Genomic DNA, 20,256 nt, shown 5'->3' on the forward strand with positions numbered 1-20,256 from the left:
AGAGAATATGAGAAAAAATATGAGAGAATGTAGATGATAGAATAGATGAGAATACGATTTTTTTTGTGTTAAAGTGGGGGCATTTATAGATGAAACTGTGAATTTTGGAGAAAAAAATTGAAAATTAAATTAAAAGTGGATAGAAAACGGATATAATTTTTTGGAAGTGGGAAAATAATTTTTTATTTAAAAATATTTTTTAAAATAAAATTTGACTTTTTTTTAAAAAAAATTAAATTTGCCAACCGCTATGCCGTTGGCCAATCAGAACACGCCACGTAGGGCTTCTTGATATGCTCGGATTTTGCACGGATAGCCGTTGGCCAGTCAGAACACGCCACGTAGGGCTTCTTGATACGCTCGGATTTTGCACGATTTTAAGGCCGTTATTTGGTCCGTTTTTTTTATGTCAAAGTCACTCTACACGTCCATTATCTTGCATATTTTATCTATTTTGGTATTTTGACGTGTTTTGTGAGAAATGTGCATAATTGAGCCAAAAAAGGGAGCCAAAACGCAAAGTCTGGAAATCTGGAGTCGAGATGGCGACCAGCGACCGCCGCAAAGTTGTACGGCGACCGCCGGCACTGTGGCGGGCGAGCAAAGGCAGCGGTCCGCCTCGGAAAATTGCACTTTGAAGAGATGTCTCGCCCGGCGACCGCCAGAAGTCATGCGGCGGTCCGCCGCCAAAGGAACAGAGTGTCTGGACTCCAACACGGCGTTCGCCGGCCAGGGTGCGGCGGCCCGCCGGAGAATGGCGGCGAATCCAAGATGCCCTAGATTTGCTCCAAGATTTACCATATTTTGAAGATCTTTTCCTTCTACAACAAGGATTGGCTTTTCCCTATAAATAGGACCTCAAGCTTCATCAAACTAGATAGCATCTACTTGCAAAATAATTCACAGAGATCAAAAGCTAGAGTACTTCAATTGTGCAAGGAGTTGGAGAAGGATTTCAAGAACATCAAGAACGACAAGGATTCAACCTACGGGTTTTATTTGCTTTATTTTTATGTTCAAATTGTTTTCCCTTCAATCTATGTGTTTAGCTTATTTCATTATGTGTAACTAAACTCATAGGATTCTAGGGATATGTTAGTAACGACTTTGGTTATACAATTCCTTTTTCTATTTAATATCCGTTTTGTTTTTACTTTGTTTCTTTCCTAAGTAATTCTGATGCTGCATGATTGAGTGATACAATCTTGCATGATTTAATATAGCTTGCTTCATAACTATGAGAGAGTTCTAGCGAGTCAGATTCACTTAGTAGACGCTACAGTTAGCTTCCCTTAAAACGACACTGTTTATTGAGAGTGAGGACTTTTCAAGGGTCTTAGGAGCTTTATGGAGTTACGTGTTAGGATTGACAACCCTAATTTTGTAATCAACGTTTGTATCGCATGAGCATAAGCTAGGCGACTCGTCCTATCAAAGTAATAACTGTGCTAGGGTATTGTAGTTTGGAATTTGTATAACCATAACAATGAACGCACATCCCTGGGATTCCCTTATCTCTATCGATTGTCTCCGTGTTTTATTCGCATTTAGTGTTAATTGTTTTTAATTATTTCCTATTTTCAAAAAGTTTTCAAAACCTTTCGTTCTTCCAGATAGTAATTGAGTTCAAGTCGAGGATAGACACTTTGTGTTTGCCTTCCCCGTGTTCGATATCCCGGTATTGACCTTTAGCTATACTATACATACTCTGTATACTTGTAGGTTTATTTAGTGCTAATAAAAAGTGCATCACTGCTCAGCGGCACGGACGGACGGCTCGCAGCGGCGGACGAGCTCGTCCTTGCCGCTGGCACGGACGGACGGACGACCTTTTTTCAACCGCTGCGGATGCTCTTAGCTATCGATACATTCAACATTTTTCTAATCTTCTTCCTATCTCTCTTCTGTTAGTTTAATGCACCAAGACTTCCAAGAAGCATATTAAGGGTTTCGAGAAGTAGACTGTTACTTAACTTGTTTCAAAATATGTCTAGTTCCTAGAATGTATTAATTGTGGAATCCTAACCGTCACCAATACTCCTATAAATTCATGGAGTTTGGTTATCTTCAATTATCAATAAAAATACAAATCCTTCCAGTCTCAATATGGTATCCAGAGAAAATTTTCGGTCCTGATTCCTTTAAGAACTCAGAGAAGTTCTCATCATCGTTCAAATACCCCTCAACCCCTTGACTAAATCAAGGAAAAAATCAGCCTTACCACCACCTATTCCAGAACCTGAAAATCAGCCAAAACCAAGTGAATATCAACAAAACACAAAATGTCCAAACAAATTGAATCTGTATCTTTAGGATTCAAGTTAGATGGAAAAAACTTCCAAGTTTGGTCTCGCCTCATGCGAGTTGTTATCGGCAGTAGAGAGAAACTTGAACACATCGAAGTAGAGCAGGATCCCCCAAAAGCTACCAACCCAGAATTCAACAAATGGAAAGCTATCGACTTCAATGTATTCACATGGCTCATCCAAAACATGGAGCCGAAACTCGTCTTGCAATTTGCTCAACACGAAACTGCCAAAGCATTATGGAGGAGCCTTGCAACAACGTTCGGAGTCAGAGCCGACCTCGTCCAAGTATACGATCTAGAACCTAGAACCAACCAACTCAAACAGGGGAATGAATCCCTTAAAAAATATTGGGGCGACCTTCGAAACGGATGCCGAAAACCTTGCCCCTACACGTGCTGCGAGAAAGGCCTCAACATCTACAGAAAGGAGACGGAAATCAAAAGACTGTACTAATTTCTCTCCGGCTTGGATGATAAATACAATACCCTCCGCCGAGAACTCCTCAAACAAATCCCCGAGCCCTCTGCGGAAGATGCTTTTGGAATAGTCAAACAAGAAGAAATGCGCACTGGGATATGGAAGCCCCCAACCCCAGCGTCTGATTCCAAAATTGGGGCAGGATTTGGAGGCAAGTCAGGCGGACCACTGCCGCCACGTCGGAGCAACAACAGACCACCGCCGTCTCCGAGAGATCGAAGTCAGCTCACGCCAGACTCCAATCGATCTCAGATTGACAAATCGAAACTCCTTTGCAGCCACTATGGAAAACAAAAACATACAAAAGAGACGTGCTTCGAGATTGTCGGCTATCCGGAGTGATGGGAGGACGGCCACAAAAATAATCAGAATCCAGTGGCCATTGGAAGAGCTGAAGGAGGGGAAACTTTCTCCGCCCCGATGGCCAACCACACAGCCACCAGCACCAGAAGCGCCAGAGCATCCCCGTCGAGCAGCGTCAGTCCAGCAACATCGGGAGGAGGATGGTTAGCGACGAGAGTCGAAATTGGAGAACAAGCGGCGGCTAGAGCTCAATTTGCGAAAGGGAACGTCATTGAAGGTAAAGGGTTTGGGGATGTATCCCCAAACCCTTCCATCTTTTCAAATTATACAATGACCCCCAACCATTTTAACAACACACCTCTAGGAACCCCGAAATTACATATTGACCCCAGTACTTAAACTTTTTCACAAAAGACCTTCATTTCTTATGAAAAATATTTTAATACCCCAAAAATCTTGTGCAAAAATCGTTTTTCGGCCCTAGAGGATGAATTTGAAATTTCTACTGCATGCAATGCCAAATTAGGGAATGTTTAAAATGATAGAGGTTGGATTTTTGACTGTGGGGCCACTGATACTATGTCCTATGATAGATCGGACTTTGGTGAGTTATCAAAGGCAAAAAGAACATATGTTGAAACAGATGGTGGGGATTTTGCTCCGGTTGAAGGGGCTGGCACTGTTCAAATTTCACCTACACTAAAAATTTCAAACTGCCTTTATGTGCCGTCTTTGTCACAAAAACTGATGTCTATCAGTCATGTAACACGGGAGCTCAATTGCGCTCTTCTAATGCATCCTAAATTTTGTTTTCTTCAGGATATTCGGACGGGGATGATCATTGGGCGTGGCACTGAACGCCGTGGGTTGTACTATGTGGACGAGATAGCTCAAACTGGCAGGGCAATGTTGGCTCACGGGTCTTCAGAATGGGAATCATGGCTATGGCATAGGCGGTTAGGGCATCCATTCACTAGTTATTTAAAACTTTTGTTTCCGCATCTTGTGACAGATTCTGTTTTTGGGTGTGAAACCTGTGTTTTGGCTAAAAGCCACAGACAATCCTTTAAATCCAGCAATTTATGGGGTCCTTGTCCAATTTATGGGGGTAACGGTTTGAAATACTTTGTCTCATTCATTGATGATTGCACTCGCATGACATGGGTGTATTTTTTTAAAAATAAATATGATGTCTTCTCGAAATTTTCTGAATTCTATACAATGATCCTCACCCAATTTCAGACAAAAATCAAAATTCTTCGATCCGACAATGGGGGGAGTTTGTTAACACAAAAATGAAAAATTTTTGTTTTGAGAAAGGTCTGATCCACCAAACTTCTTGTGCCTACACACTTGAGCAAAATGGGGTAGCTGAACGCAAAAACCGAATTATCTTAGAAATGACTAGGGCAATTCTTTTTTAGTCTAAAGTACCAAAACATTTTTGGCTCAAGGCTATTGCTTCGTCAATTTACCTTATTAATCGCCTCCCTACTAGAATCCTTAACCTAAAAACCTCCTTTCATGTTTTATCTACTTTCACTGATGTCCCTCAAGCCCTATCCCTCAAACCTCGAATTTTTGGATGTTCTGTGTTTGTTCATGCCCCAATACACGAATGAACGAAATTGGCCCCATGTGCAATAAAGTGTGTTTTCATTGGGTATGGGAGAAATAAAAAAGGATACAGGTGCTACGATCCACAAAATAGACAGGTCATCACCACGATGAACTGTACTTTTCTTGAAATAGAATTCTTCTACAACACCCAACTTACCAGTCAGGGGGAGAGGGAAGCAAATGTTGACATGCTAAGTTGGATGCCTATTTTGTTGGGACTACCGCAGCGGAAGACACAGAAAACAAACAGATCCTTAACGGATCTATTTAGGTGATTATGCATTCAATTCCAAATTCATGCAATAAACATAGATCTACAGATCACACATCAAATATTCACATAAACATGCATATTCGACGTGAATAAAATGTTACCTCATAATCCGACATTGGATTGACGTTGCTAGCTGCACCACCCGGAGATCCTTGGTTTATCAACCACGAATCTTCCGTACTATTCCTTTGTCCTTGATCATCCATCCGTGTGGGCGGATCTTGGATAATCAACAAATAGCTTTGAAGAGATCTAGAAAAACCAAACACAAAACACGAGATTTCCTCGATCTAATCCTATGAATTAGGATAGATCAAGAACAAAATAAGAACCCTAAATTTCCCACATGCTAGGCACGAAAATCGTGCCAAGAGGGAGAGAGAGAGAGACGCCAAGAATGGCGGCTAGGGTTAGGGTTTAGTGTGTGTTGTGTATTGTGTGGTGTGCTAGGGTTTTCCATACTCCTCACTATTTATAATAGAATTAATGGGCTAGTAAGGGGATCCATGAAATGATTTAAGTGTTGGGCTCACCCATTGGATAAATTACTAATAAATCAAATGACCCATGATTTAATATATTATCAATGGAATATTATTTTGTTCCACTAAAGAATAATATTGCACTCCCACTTAAATCACTAAATTACAAATAACTTGGGTCCATTTTATTTTATAATATCTCCCGCGTTTAAGATTATCTTGATCCGTCAATTTAATTCTTTTGTCTGCTATGTGACTAGAATTAAATTAATTCTCCAAAGAGTTTTTCTAGTTTGAAACTTTATTTATAATTCATGGAATAAATTCCAACTGCGCAGTTTTCTGAATAATAAATTCCTTTTTTTCAAAACACCTCTTGGGGATCACCCTTTAGGGATTTAATCATACCACACTGGGCACGCGAATTCTCTGAAATAATATTCCAATACCTTCATGTTGTTCAATTACTACCACCCAAGATATCATGAACTTGAGTTAAATACAAACTCTCACATATTGATAAGTCAAAGTGGCGTATGACTGAATAAACAATGTTGATATTAATTCTATAGACTAGAAAATACTAAAATTTCTGAAATATATTCTTATAGTAGATAGCAATAAAGAATACATTTCATATTAGATCCTTTCAGTGCTTTACCACACCGGTGTTACTAATCTCGTCTTAGGTAAGAGAGAATTATCACAAACACCGCAACCGTACCAATAGGTAGCCAAAGCCTATCTAGGTTGTGAATACATTTTTCTTCTTACTAGATCTGGCCAAGTCCCCTACTGGAAAACTCATGAGGAGATTCATCGAATTTCCCTACTTGACCTTCTTAGTAAAAAGCCTTAGACTTGTTTATCATATTTCAATAATAAACCATATAATATTCTCATAATTAGGTAAACAAGTGGACGTTGCGTTCCTCGTATACATGCACAAGCTGACTGTACAAAGGCATGTACGCTTGAAGTATCTTTTAGTATACAAACCCCAACATATTTCCCATGATCATGATTCCAACGAAGACCAACCCGAGCCAACTACTCCTGTCGCCGAGCAGGTCTTAAACACAACTCAACCTGTGGAAAAAAATGTCACCCAATCATCTCCTAATTCGATATCTGAGGTAAACAACTCTACTCAGAACTCTGTTACTATTACTACTGACAATATAGCTGCAGAAGATGAAGTAAGAGAGATAATTGATGAGGATACTGGACAATATATTTTGCCACATCGCAGCAACCGAGGAATTCCACCCAAACGATACTCTCTGGAGAAGACGGGCGGACGAAAATCAAAATATCTAATGGATAGTGTGGCAAGAGCAAACTTGACAAAACTAGCTAGAGCCTTTGAGGTGGCTTTATATGAAGAAGAAGAAATACCACAAACAGTGAAGGAAGCCTTAAAAATCAAACACTGGAGGGAAGCAATGATGATTGAATTAAAGGCCTTGGAGAGAAACAAGACTTGGAAGAAATGTCGACTGCCAAAAGGAAAACGCACTGTAGGCTGCAGATGGGTTTTTACAATCAAGCGAAGGCCCGACGGGACTATTGAGAGATATAAAGCGCGTCTTGTAGCAAAAGGATATACACAGACCTATGGAGTGGACTACTCCGACACCTTTTCACCGGTGGCAAAGATGAATACAGTTCGAGTGTTACTCTCTATTGCGCTAACAAAGACTGGCCCCTGCACCAGTTCGATGTGACTAATGCCTTTTTGCATGGAGAACTCAAGAAAGAAGTCTATATGGAAGCCCCACCGGGTTTTGAAAATGAATTCGAAGATGGAGAAGTCTGCCAATTGAAGAAGACCTTGTATGGATTAAAACAGTCTCTGAGAGCATGGTTTGGAAGGTTCACAGAAGCAATGAAGAAGTACGGCTATCACCAGAGTCATGCAGATCACACTCTATTTCCGAAGAAAAGAGGGGATAGAATCACGTGTCTGATAATCTATGTAGATGATATGATCATCACAGGGGATGATTTTGAGGAGATAGAGCAGCTTAAGAAGAATTTGGCAACGGAATTCGAAATGAAGGATTTGGGGGCTCTCAAGTATTTTTTAGGAGTTGAAGTTCTAAGGTCAAAAGAAGGGATCTTCATCAATCAGAAGAAATATACTTTGGATCTTCTATCAGAATCTGGCATGATGGAATGTAAGCCAACAGATACTCCGATTGCCATAAATCATGGTCTTCAAATAACTGAGGGAGCCCAACTAGCCGATAAAGAGAGATATCAGAGGTTAGTAGGAAAATTAATCTACTTGTCTCACACTAGACCAGATATCGCATATGCCGTAAGTGTGATAAGTCAGTTTATGCATAGATCTCAAAAAGACCACCTTGAAGCAGCATTGAGAGTTGTTAGGTACCTCAAAGGAACTTTTGATTATGGAATTATGTTAAAAAAGAATGGACATTTGGAAATTCATAGTTATACAGATGCCGACTGGACTGGAAACCCAATGGATAGGAAATCCATTTCTGGGTACTTCACATTTGTTGGAGGAAACTTAGTCACTTGGAAGAGTAAGAAACAGAAGGTTGTAGCATTATCAAGTGTAGAGGCAGAATTCAGAGGAATCCGAAATGGTTTGACAGAGGTAATATGGCTTAGAGGATTGATGGAAGAATTGAGTTTTTTTATCACAAAAACCATGTCGATTGTTTTGTGATAACAAAGCTGCAATAAGCTGTTGGGGATAATCGCAGCGGAAATTGCAAAACAAATAAATCCACATAAGAATCTATTTAGGTGATTATGTGGGTCGATTCAATTTCATGCTTGAACATGTAGAGACATATAATTGCGCAATTAATCACATAATTTAATTTAAATTATGTTGTTGAATACTTACAACAATGATTCTCCAAAGAATCGAAGTGGCTTGCTACTTCTCCACGTGTAGATCTTGAAGCTTGATTATGAATGCAAGACCAAAGATCTTCTAACCTATGACCCTTAACTCTATAGATCTAAATTCCTTGTGGGAGGAATCTCTTAAAAATTATAAGAATCTTGAAGGAGAAGACAAGAAAGCCAAGTGTGGAGGCTAGGGTTTGTGATTACATGTGTGTCTCCTCCTTACATTCTTATTTATAGAGTTTATGATGGGCTAGGTTAGGGATCTATGGGGCTTGGATTGGGCCTCCCCAATTGGACCTTCTTTACTAATTAAATTATAACCCATAATTTAATATAAGGCCAATGGAATATTTCTTGTGCCACTATAGAAGAAATATTGACCGCCCATCCAATCCGTGATTACAAGCAATCCGGGTTAACCTCTTTAATATATTATTTCCCGTGTCTAAGACTTTCTATATCCATTAATTAATTTGTAGTCTGCTATAGACTTTAAATTAATTAATATCTTTATTTCCAAGAGTTTGTCTAGTACGAGATGTATATTAAAAATATACTTTTCCTTTTCTATTCATTCTTGGATTAAATCCAAACCGGCCGGGTTTCCGAATAATAGAACTTCTCTCGAACACCTCTTGGGGATATAGTCAAACCGCGCAGGCACACGATTCAATGTAATAATAAAACTGACACCATTCTAGTTATTAATTACTACTACCTAAGATATCAGGAATATTGGGTTACGAAAAACCCGCACCTATTGATAAGTCAAAGCAGCGTATGATTAAATAACGTGTGTCCTATATTATTACAAAGATTAGGAAATATTAATTCTCCAAGACATCGTCTTACAGTAGATAGCAACAAAGACGTGTCTATATTTTAGATCCATTCAATGCTATACCACACTAGTGTCACTAGTCATTCTCAAGGTAAAAACAACTTTCGGATGGACACTGCAACCTTTCACGATAGGTAGCCAAAGCCTATCTAGGTTGTGAAAAAGTTTTACTTCTACAAGGTACCGGTTGGGCCACCTACTGTGATGACCTGTTCCACGACCCAACCTTCAATGTAGAAGACTTAGACTGATTTTACTTTCCGGCGTTTTAATTATATAATTTAATATATAATTAAATACGGTCAATACCCATTAAAGTAAAATACACAGTGTGAAGAAAACATTTATTATTCTCATTAAATGAAGAGTGTTTACAATATACAAGCAATTTATCAGATTCAAAAAACTCGAAAAATGCTTTTTAGTATATATGTTCCAACATAAGCACCGCAGAAAATCCAGTCCAACATGATCGGACAAAGCACGTTGAAGTTGACAGACACTTCATCAAAGAGAAGATCGAGGCAGAAATTGTTGAGTTCCCATTCGTTCGATCCAAAGATCAGCTTGCAGATATCTTGACAAAGCAGTTGGGGTACGACACACATTCACGGGTCGGCGAGTGGGCGTCACGCATAGCCGTTGTGCGCGCCACGTGGCGTGAGCGCGTGGCGAGACAGCTCGTCTCGCTGCTGTTCCACGCGAGACGCGCAACGAGATGGCTTATCGCTTCGGGACAAGATGGCTTCCGCATCGCCGTCACGATGCCATCTCGTCTCTCCGAGATGAGATAGAGACATCGACGAGATGCGATGCGGATGCCCTTAGAGTCTGTTTTTGAAATTAAAAGTGATTAAAAGAATTGAATTATAAATTAATTTTAAATTTTTTTTGATAAAATAAAATAATTGATATGAAATTATACACACAACACACAAGCTTACTAAATACACATAATACGAAATACTTATTTAATACATATATTGCGCACACACAATACATACTCCCTCCGTCCTATAAAAATAGGTCATTTAGGGTTAGCACGAGTTTTGATGCTTAATTTGGTAAAGAAAAAGAGGAGGAAAAGTAGTTAAAATTGTGTAGTGAATGGTGGGACTCATAAATGATAAAGTAAAAGAAAAAAGAAAAAAAAGGTTGTCATAAATGGATATAAACTATTTTTATGGAATGAACGAAAAAAAAATATTACCTATTTTTATGGAACGGAGGGAGTAAAATATACACGTACATGTAACTACATACATATCTTGAAATTTGAAATATACACTACATGCAAACTCATGCACAATACACAACATGCAGCTACATACATATACTGAAATATACACTACATGCATCCTCACACACAATACACGCCAACACATGTTACGAACTTACGATCACAAGTCACAGCACAAACACCACTATGCAAACATAATATTACTACAATACACTGTACACTGTACACATATAACACAACTATTGTATACACATTAAAATCTTATTTAATTTTTTCTTTTTATGTTTTTCTTTTTGTTAATTTTGTTTTATATTGTTTATATTTTCTTCTGTTATATTTATGTCCTTTTATATTTTGTTATGTTTTTTAATTTTTATCTATTTATCAATATGTGAGCCCTGAAAAACACTTAATGTATACTCTATTTCTGCCATAATAAATGTTAAAAACGATGGTCAACCAAAAAGCAAAAATACTCAAAGATGTCAAGCCTCATGGAACAAAGAGTCAACATAGGGAAATTGCACCATTCATCAGATAATAAGATAATCTTTTGCACAAAAGCAAAATAAATTATACGAAAGAGGATTACATACTCTACATTAGTTAACAATAATAAATGGTATGTATGTTTTAATTTTTGGATATTTTTTTCTCTTTATTAAGACAAATCTATTATTCACTAATAATATTATAATTATTTTTTCTTTTTCTCTTTCTTACTTTAATTATATACTCCCTCCGTCTACTCCAGATGTCCATATTTCTGTTTTAGTTGTCGCACTCAAGATATCAACTTTCTATATTTGAAAATAAATCATTCTCTCCTCGTTAAAATATTCAACTATTTTTTTTTCTTTACTTACTCCATATCCATCTAACTACTACTACTACTGCCGCCGGTGGTGGTGGTGATAGTACTAGTTTCCTATAGTTTTTAGTTTCATATTGAAAACCTAAACTATTAGGCGTATTAAAACATCTAAATTTTTAATTTTAAATTAGATTGTTGTGATAATTGAATTTGTGGTGATGCAATGTTAATCCAATTTTTTGGTGTAGGGGAACGTTGATGAATTCAATGGAAATCAATTGATACAACTTTACAAATGATGTATAAAGATAAAGTTGTTAATTTTACCCTACAAATTGATTTGAAAATCCTAATGTAGACAAAAAAAAAGAAAAATAGGTATATTTCAAAACACTACAGTCCGTCGTCGGGGGCACTTGTACTATAACACGGACTATAAGTTTCTAAATTTTTTTGTTTTTATTCCTATTTTCCATTCTATAAAAATATCGTATTTTATCTTCATTTCTCACGTTTCTAATCTCTTTCCCAACTCACTTTCCATCGAAGAAATTTGGTCATGTAACCGTTGAAATTGTATTTTTAGTATTGTGCGTTATACTTTTTCGACTTTTTAATAAAACAAAGTTTTCCATATTGTGGTCTTAAATTTATATACTATATTGAAAATCTAAGTTATGTGAGTAATTTCTGTTTCTTCTCACAAATTACAAATGTATTAAATTTTATTTTGAATAAGATATTTTTTTTTAGATTAGGACTAGAAGATCATTGTTCTTTTTGTAAGAAGTACATATATAATAATTTTTTTTAATTATTTTATATTCATTAGCCGAAATTTATTTGGTCCGTACATAGCACGAATGCTAACACTAGTTTTTTAATAATAAGATACTAAATAATGTGGTCATAAGGCGTGTGATTATTCTCTTAACCATTTTCTAAATTCAATATTGGTTCTCCATCGTTTGTTTTAGTTTCTACTAATGTGATCATAAGGTGTGTGATTATTCTATTAACCATTTTTTATTTATTGACTCGATTTTCATATCCTATACCTTTTCGTCTTCTATTTCTTTGGAATTGTTTAGGTAATTAGGCAAAAGCTGCATAAATCTTTTTTTTGTTAACCACAAAGCTTTAAACGATACACGTGAAATAATTTATGCATTCTTTAGCTCATGGATAAGGGCGAGGCAATATTCTAAGCCCAAAAATTAACATTTTTCTCTCTTTTGGAAAAATTTGTGAGTTTTTTACACTACGAACATTTTGATAAATTAACTCAATAATTTATGCATATTTTACATCTGCATTGTTAAGAATTGTAGCATAGTACTCCTCCCTCCGTCCCACTATAAGTGAAGCGTTTCTTTTCGGCTGTTATTTTGCGAAGATGATAATAATAAATATTAGAGTGGAGATAAAGTAAAGTAAGAGAGAGAATAATATAGAAGAGAGTCGTGTATACATTATTATCTTACTTACTTTACTTTCTCTTCATTCTAACTATTTATTACTCCCTCCGTCCCAAGGTAGATGTCACACTTGGGAGATGGCACGAAATTTTAGGAGATGTTATTTTGTGTGTTAAATGGTGAGAGAAAATATAATTTTATAATTGATGTGAGAGGGAACATTTTCCAAAAGAAGAAATGTGACATTTTTTGTGGAACAAACTAAAAGGGAAAGTATGACATCTACCTTTGGATGAAGGGAATATCATTTTTGCAAAACAACGTCCGAATTGAAACGCCTCACTTATAATGGGACGAAGGGAGTATAACCTAAAGTAATGGAGGGTTAATTACAATGTCGAGCAACTTAGTTGGTAAATTATTTTCCTTGTAACCAATAGGTTGAGAATTCGAGTCACCACAACCACACACAACATGAACAGAGAACCAACCATTATTGATTCTCTTTATTGAGAAAATCTACAAATCAATGGAGCAAAGGCATTTGGATGGACCTCACAGTTTCACTACAACACCATCACAACAGCCTCTAAAACTCCATAATTTACAACCTGTCTTGCTTCAACCACAACAAATCCAATATGCAGAAGCACCTTGAGCTCGAAAATCGATCCGGCTAGCAACAGCAGAAGAAAAGTCCTCTCGGCTCGTCTTCAATCGCTGCAGTCGGCGTGCCGGCCATGTCACCCCTCTTCGCCATCAGCGAGCTCGTCCCTGGGGACTCCGGTGGGAAGACAGCATTCATCTCGGAAGTGCTTTTGAAGATGCAGTGCGGTATGGCTGGCTCAGGCAGAGACATCGCAGAAAGATATTCCAGGAGCATTTGTATTATCTGAGTGAAGTTGGGGCGAGCATCAGCGTCTTCCTTCCAACATAGGGTCACTATTCGAGCCAGTTCCTCCGGAAGCTCATCCGCGCTCGGCCGTACGTTCTGCAGAAAATAGGGAAAGAAAGTAGTTGAGATGACGGTCGACCGGATTTAGAATTGGAGCTAGTAAGGGTCAAGGGGGTTTAAACCCTAAACCCTTAAGCCTCCACAAATCAATTTTTATACTTCAATTATCAAATTTTCGGTATTTTGTGAGGGTCGTTGTGCAAAAGCCCCCATCATGAGACTGAACTATAAAAAAATTAGCTTATCGAAATTTCAAGCTTGAAATTGATAAAATCCAGCATTCGTCATCGAGCTGAATCATAGGAAATGCATAAAATCTAGCGTAGACGCACGACTAAATTTTGAGACAATAATTCCATGTTTTTTTGTGATAATACGGGCTTTTGCACAATAATTCACACAAATATCGAAAATTCGACAAAGATGTATGAAATAAAAATTACTACATTTTTTAGCTTGGTATGGGCTTAAGCCCCTGGTAGGCTCAAGGTGTGTCCGCCAATGGCGCTCATTACCGGATTACACGAATCAAAGTAAGTGCGAAATATCCGAAGGAAGAGTTGAGGAAACTCACTTTAAAAGCTGCAGCATAGGCCGCCTGCAGATTTGACATGCCTTCGAAGGGCAACTTGTTGTGTATGAGCTCCCATAGCACGATCGCGAAGCTATAAGCATCCACTTTGTGGTTATAATGCTTCTTTTCTCCCTGCCTTAGTGTGACAGTACTATACAGCTGCAAGTGCAACATATTCTTCAATCATTTTGATCAGAAAAACAAGCAGAGGGGAAGATGTTGCGGAAACTACCTCTGGGGCCATCCAACGATAGGTTCCCGTCTCCGCAGTCATCATCTCAGTCAACGACTCTTCTCTGGCAAGACCAAAATCTGCAAGTTTGACTGTTCTTCGATCTTCTGTCAAGAGCAAATTCTCTGCAAGACAGAGAAAGCCATGTGCTTGTCAATCTTCATGCAATATATATAGACAAAAGTGCAAGGCATCCGCTAACCGTGTTAACAAATATTCAAGCAGATTCCTAGTCTAGTAGCACGAGTTATACGAATTTGACAAAGAGCAAACAGGTTATCACAAATTCTTGATATTGGTTTTGCAAAGCCAACCAGTTTGTGGTCTGATAGCAAGAGCAAAGAGGTCAGAGGTGTACAAATTTTGACGAGGGCAAACGAGTATCAGCAGCATTATGAACTGCTCTGTTCCATTGTAAGTGCTCGTTACTTTTGGGCACATAAACAAGAAGGTTGTGACTAGAAATATCACACCGACACACACAATACACACTCACAGAGATCAGTCTTATTTGTATGTAATGAATACACAACAACCTTAACTAAATTCTTATGTTGGACTCTGGAAAGCATTGCAACCTCTCTTGCAAATCTTGCCTCCTTCTTTGCAATCTCTTCAGCTGTATCCCCTTTCTCAACAATTTTGATAGCAACATTCCGATTTTTGTATCTTAAGAAACAAAAAGCCCAATCACAAATTACTTTCTACAACATAAAATCTTTTTTTATTTAAATTTGATTAACTTAAAACTAGTGCTCTCCCACCTCAAAAGATTAGATTTTTCAACATACCAACATCACAGAGATTCATCATAATGTAAGAATCATAAGCAAATTTTGACTTAGGAAACCAAGATTGAGAAGGTCAACTTACTTTCCCTCGTAGACTTTGGCATGAGCTCCTTCTCCAATCTTAGGCCCTACAAAGAGAAGCTTCGGATCCACCAACCATTTCGGGTCCAAATCAAGCTCTGCAACCGGGTAAAACCCGTTTCGATATTCCATTCTCTCTCTAAATTATCACCAGTTTTAAGACTTTGGCCACTTGGTAAAAGTGCTGAAACAGCTCCAAGATCAGATATTTATCCCTTTGCCGCACATTTCAAGCAAAATCCATGTCGAAATTAATAATTTCTCGCAAGCAAATTGACGGAAGTGATGAATTTTGATTGCCTAACTTCGTTTCTCAGAGACCCAGATCCACAAAATACATGCACTGAGATGAGATGAGATGATTGGATGCTTCTGTAATCTTCGAACATCCAATGCAGAGACGAGAGAGAGAGAGAGGAAAGAGAGCGGCGGAAGGAATTCTGTCCGCGTCACAAGTAGTGGGCTCATTTTATCTTGTCTTTCTACACTTTAGGTTCAATAGTATACTCAATAATTAATAGTACTAATTAGTGTTAGTGGAACAATAGGTAAGATTATTATTTATTACTACCTATGTCCCTGAAAATTTGATACAATTTACTATTTTGGTCTGTCTCTGAAATTTTGATACACTTCACTTTTACCATTTTTGGTAGTGGACCCCATATTCCACTAACTCATTCCTACTCACATTTTATTATAAAACTAATACTTTAAAAGTAGGACCCACATCCCACCAACTTTTTCAACTCACTTTCTATTACATTTCTTAAAATTCGTGTCGGGTCAAAGTGTAGCAAATTTTGGGGGACGGAGGTAGTAAAAAAATTTCATAAATAAATGTGCTCTATTTTTATGGACGGTCAAAAATGATAATTGTGTTCTATTTTTATGGACGGAGGGAGTAGAAAATAATGGAATGATACTTCCTACGTTTATAATTGAGTTTCCTTTTTCATTTATGAAACATATTTATCTCTATTTTATTTTCACAACTTCACATAAAAATTAAAGTTTCATAAATTCTTATGCCGCCCACTTGGAAAGAAGAGAGTATTTCTATTTTCATTTCATTTTTTTATTTAGGAGTACAATTTTTTTAGGAATTATCATTTCTTTTGGAATCACTATTTCATTCTCCATAGGTATATCTCATATTTTGTTTAGTTAAGGAATGGTCATTTCTAGGCTTGTGAAATCGGGTACACGTTGGATACTCAATCCAAAGATTTCAGGTACCCAATCCCGAATTTTCCAAAAATTAGTACCCGATGCTCGATCTGAAACTAAAATTGGGTACCTGAATACCAGATCCAGTCCCAATTTATTATTATTATTATTATTATTATTATTATTATTAATTATTAATTATTAATTATTAATTATTAATTATTAATTATTAATTATTAATTATTATTAATTAATTAAATTATTATTAATTAATAATTATTAATTAATAATAATAATAATAATAATAATAATAATAATAATTTGAAAATTTTAGCTCGGTTTTCCTATTGCCTTCAGTTCGTTATAGAGAACGGTGGTGGTGGGCATAAGACGATTAGAGGGTCGACTACCAAGAGGGTGTTGGCAGGTTGGGAGACGGCCGACTGTAGAGAGTCTGAGGGACTGAGGAAGAGGCGAGAGACAGAGAGAGAGAGGCGGCACCGTAGCGGTGGACAGTGATGGAGGGAGGGGCGACCGAGAGGGAGAGCAGAGCGGAGAGGGTTGGAGGGAGGTGTGTTTCAGTTTTCACGTTTGAATTTGGTACCCTAAACCCAAGTGACTTAGACAAGAATCAACATTCTCAAATATAAAAATATTCATTTAAATTTTTAAAAATTTAAATGTATAAATAATTTATAAAATTTTAAAAAATCAAGAAATTCAGGTATACGATAGGGTAACACAATACCCGAAAATCCAAAATTGAACTAACCGAACCAATCCCAAAACCCAAAAATTTGGGTATCCGATATCCAATTTCCCAAGTTTTCGGTTTTGGATATCGGGTGTCCAATACCCGATATCCATTTAGACGGCCCTGGTCATTTCATTCTTCTTTTTTCTTATTTTAGATTTTAACAAAAACACATTAAACATTATTATAGTCATTTTGACGTTAAATCTTGAAATCTAACTACCTATATCATAGTTTGGAGTTTATTCATTATTTAGAATTTGCATTGAATATATCCCTAGGTAGTATAGTATAAATCTAAATTATGGACGTTAAATTGTTATGTTCTAAATGTTTGTTTATTTTGTTGAATAAGAATAACCTAACATGACAATAGTCATAAAAATATTTAAGATATACTCCTTCTATCCGATATTACTTGCACTTTTTTTTTTCGGTTCGTTCCAAATTACTATACTATTTATATTTTAAGTAACAATTAGGATATTTAATTAATATATTAAAGTTAATTAAGTGTTCATTTACTAAATGATCTCTTAGTACATTTAAAACACTAATTTATTTGCACTAAAAAGTAATCTCAAATTTACGATCGGTAATAAAAGAATACGAGTAATATAGGACGGACGGAGTACCAATCAAACATGTTTAATTAATTAACTATAAAACCATAATATTCCATTATATATAAAAATTAGGAAATTCCTATCACTCGACTATAATCAGCATCATTCAGAATTCATTTTTTTACTTGACTTTCTGCCTAGAATGTATAACACTTCGTAAATTTAAAATATTTTGAATTTTAATAGTAAGATTTTGCATTTAAATGTATAATTAAATTCAGAATAATTGGAGTGATTTTTGAGTTAGTGTTGTTTGGATTAAAAAAATAGTGTTTCGTTGCATCATACTCCCTCAGTCCATAATAAGAGTTCTATTTTGCTATTTCTGTCCATCCAACAATAAAAATCCTACTTCATCTGTCCCTTAAATTTTGTCACATTTTTTCATTTCCGTCCGTCCCACAAAATTTGTCACATTTCATATAAAAGTAGGACTCACTCTCCACTAACTTTTTCAACCCACTTTCCATTATATTTCTTAAAACTCGTACCCGGTCAAAGTATAACAAAATTTACAGATAAAGTATTTCTCTTTTACCATAAATGGTAAGTAGGCCTACATTCCATCAACTTATTCCACTCACATTTATTACAAAACTAAGTATGTAAGTGAGACTTACATTCCACTAACTTATTCAATCCACTTTTCTTTATATTTCTTAAAATTCGTATCAAAGCCAAATAGTTTTATATAAGTTATACTAATAGTTTTAAGATTAGCAAATAAAAATATAAGTCGAAAAGACTAAGGGTTTATCTCAAATTTGGTCATTTAGCCATTTTTTGATACGAAAATACCCTTTTGAGCATTTGGGCAATTTGGTCTTTTTACACTTTTAACATTTTAAATCTGATATTATTTCAGTGATGTACTAAATCTGATATTCTTTTAAAATTATTATTCTTTTTCCTTTTTGTCATCCTTCACTTTGTTTCTTTATTTCAATATTTGACTTAATTTTATAAAATTAAATTTTGATTTTTAAATATCAATAAATTTTTATTAAATATTAAAATTATTAAATAACAAAAAATAATAGTTTTAATCAATATTTGATAGTGTCTAAGGTATGACGACGCCTTAGTTTTAATCAATATTTAATTGTTTTAATCATAAATAGATCATATAACACGATTTATTCTGAAATAAATATGCATCTAATGTAAGACTAATATAATTTTCGTTTATTAATTTGAAAACAATCAAAATTAACTAGAAAATTTAAACAAAAATACTCCTATATAAAATTTTTAGTAGTATCAAATTTTTAGTCAGCTTCATAATATTTAATCACAAGCAATTATTGTAACACCCCACTTTTTCGAACCCTAATTTTCGAGACATAAAATTTTTTGCATTAAATGCTTTTAATGCTATGAAGTATGTGGATTAAATGATGAGTGATTTATTGCATGATTCTTTGTGACCTAATTGCGATTTGGAGTTGATTTTGAGTTGAATAGTCAAACTTTTTGATTATATGACGTGGCTATTGAATAGTCAATATTGTGGAAAATATTACGTGGCCGTTGAAAGGTCAATGTGTTGTAAATATGAGGTGGAATTAAAAATGGTGGATTTTGTGATGCGATTGTGTAAATATTTTGATGCGGGGTAGAATATATCGTGGCGAATTATTTCCTAAGGGATTAGTGAGATTAAATAGGAGCACCATTATTTTATTGGAGTTTTCGACCCTCATGATTTATTGGAAAGGAATTTTATTGGATTTAATTATTTGCCTACACATGGAGATTTTCGAAAATCTCCTATTTATGGGAGAAGGGATTATTTTATTATATTATTTATCCCTTATTTATTCTCTTTCATGAATAAATTCAAATATCCTAGCATATCTTACCATATCTAAGGAGATCTTGCCATATCTTATTTTAATTAATATTTGAAATTGATTCCTTATCTAGGAATCAATATTAACACCACTTTCCTAATTATTTGTGATATTTTATTCTACTCTGTGAAATACCAAATTAAATCATATGCTAATTAAATAGCATATAAAATTTGAAACCCCCTTATTTCTCACTAGAATTAACGCCACTCTCCTCCCATATCTCCTCAAATCTTTTTATTTATTTAATTATGTGATTATATCTTGCACTCTATAAATAAGAGACAAAACCCTAACCCTAGACCACAAATACACGCCTCCCTCTCCCCCCAACTCACGCCTCCCCTCTCTTCCACTCTCTCTCAATTTTCTTCTACTTTTCTCCAAGATTTCTTCATCTTTTGAGAAGAATTCAAGTTGAAACTCAAGAATTTTTGAAGAATCAAGGCTTCTACTTTGTTTCTACCGTTCGTTCTATCGAGAAAAGGTATTTTTATATTAATCTTTCTCATCTAACCGATAAATCGGTGTTCTTGAGCCCTCATGCATA

At 35.9% G+C, this 20,256-nt stretch overlaps 1 pseudogene; it reads right to left on the reverse strand.

Annotated features, from left to right (window-relative positions):
- Nucleotides 1-13,076: 13,076 nt before the first annotated feature.
- On the reverse strand, nt 13,077-15,742 carry LOC125192619 (annotated as a pseudogene).
- Nucleotides 15,743-20,256: the final 4,514 nt, after the last annotated feature.

Source organism: Salvia hispanica, chromosome 6 (genome assembly GCF_023119035.1).
Source record: "Salvia hispanica cultivar TCC Black 2014 chromosome 6, UniMelb_Shisp_WGS_1.0, whole genome shotgun sequence".
Lineage (NCBI taxonomy): Eukaryota > Viridiplantae > Streptophyta > Magnoliopsida > Lamiales > Lamiaceae > Salvia > Salvia hispanica.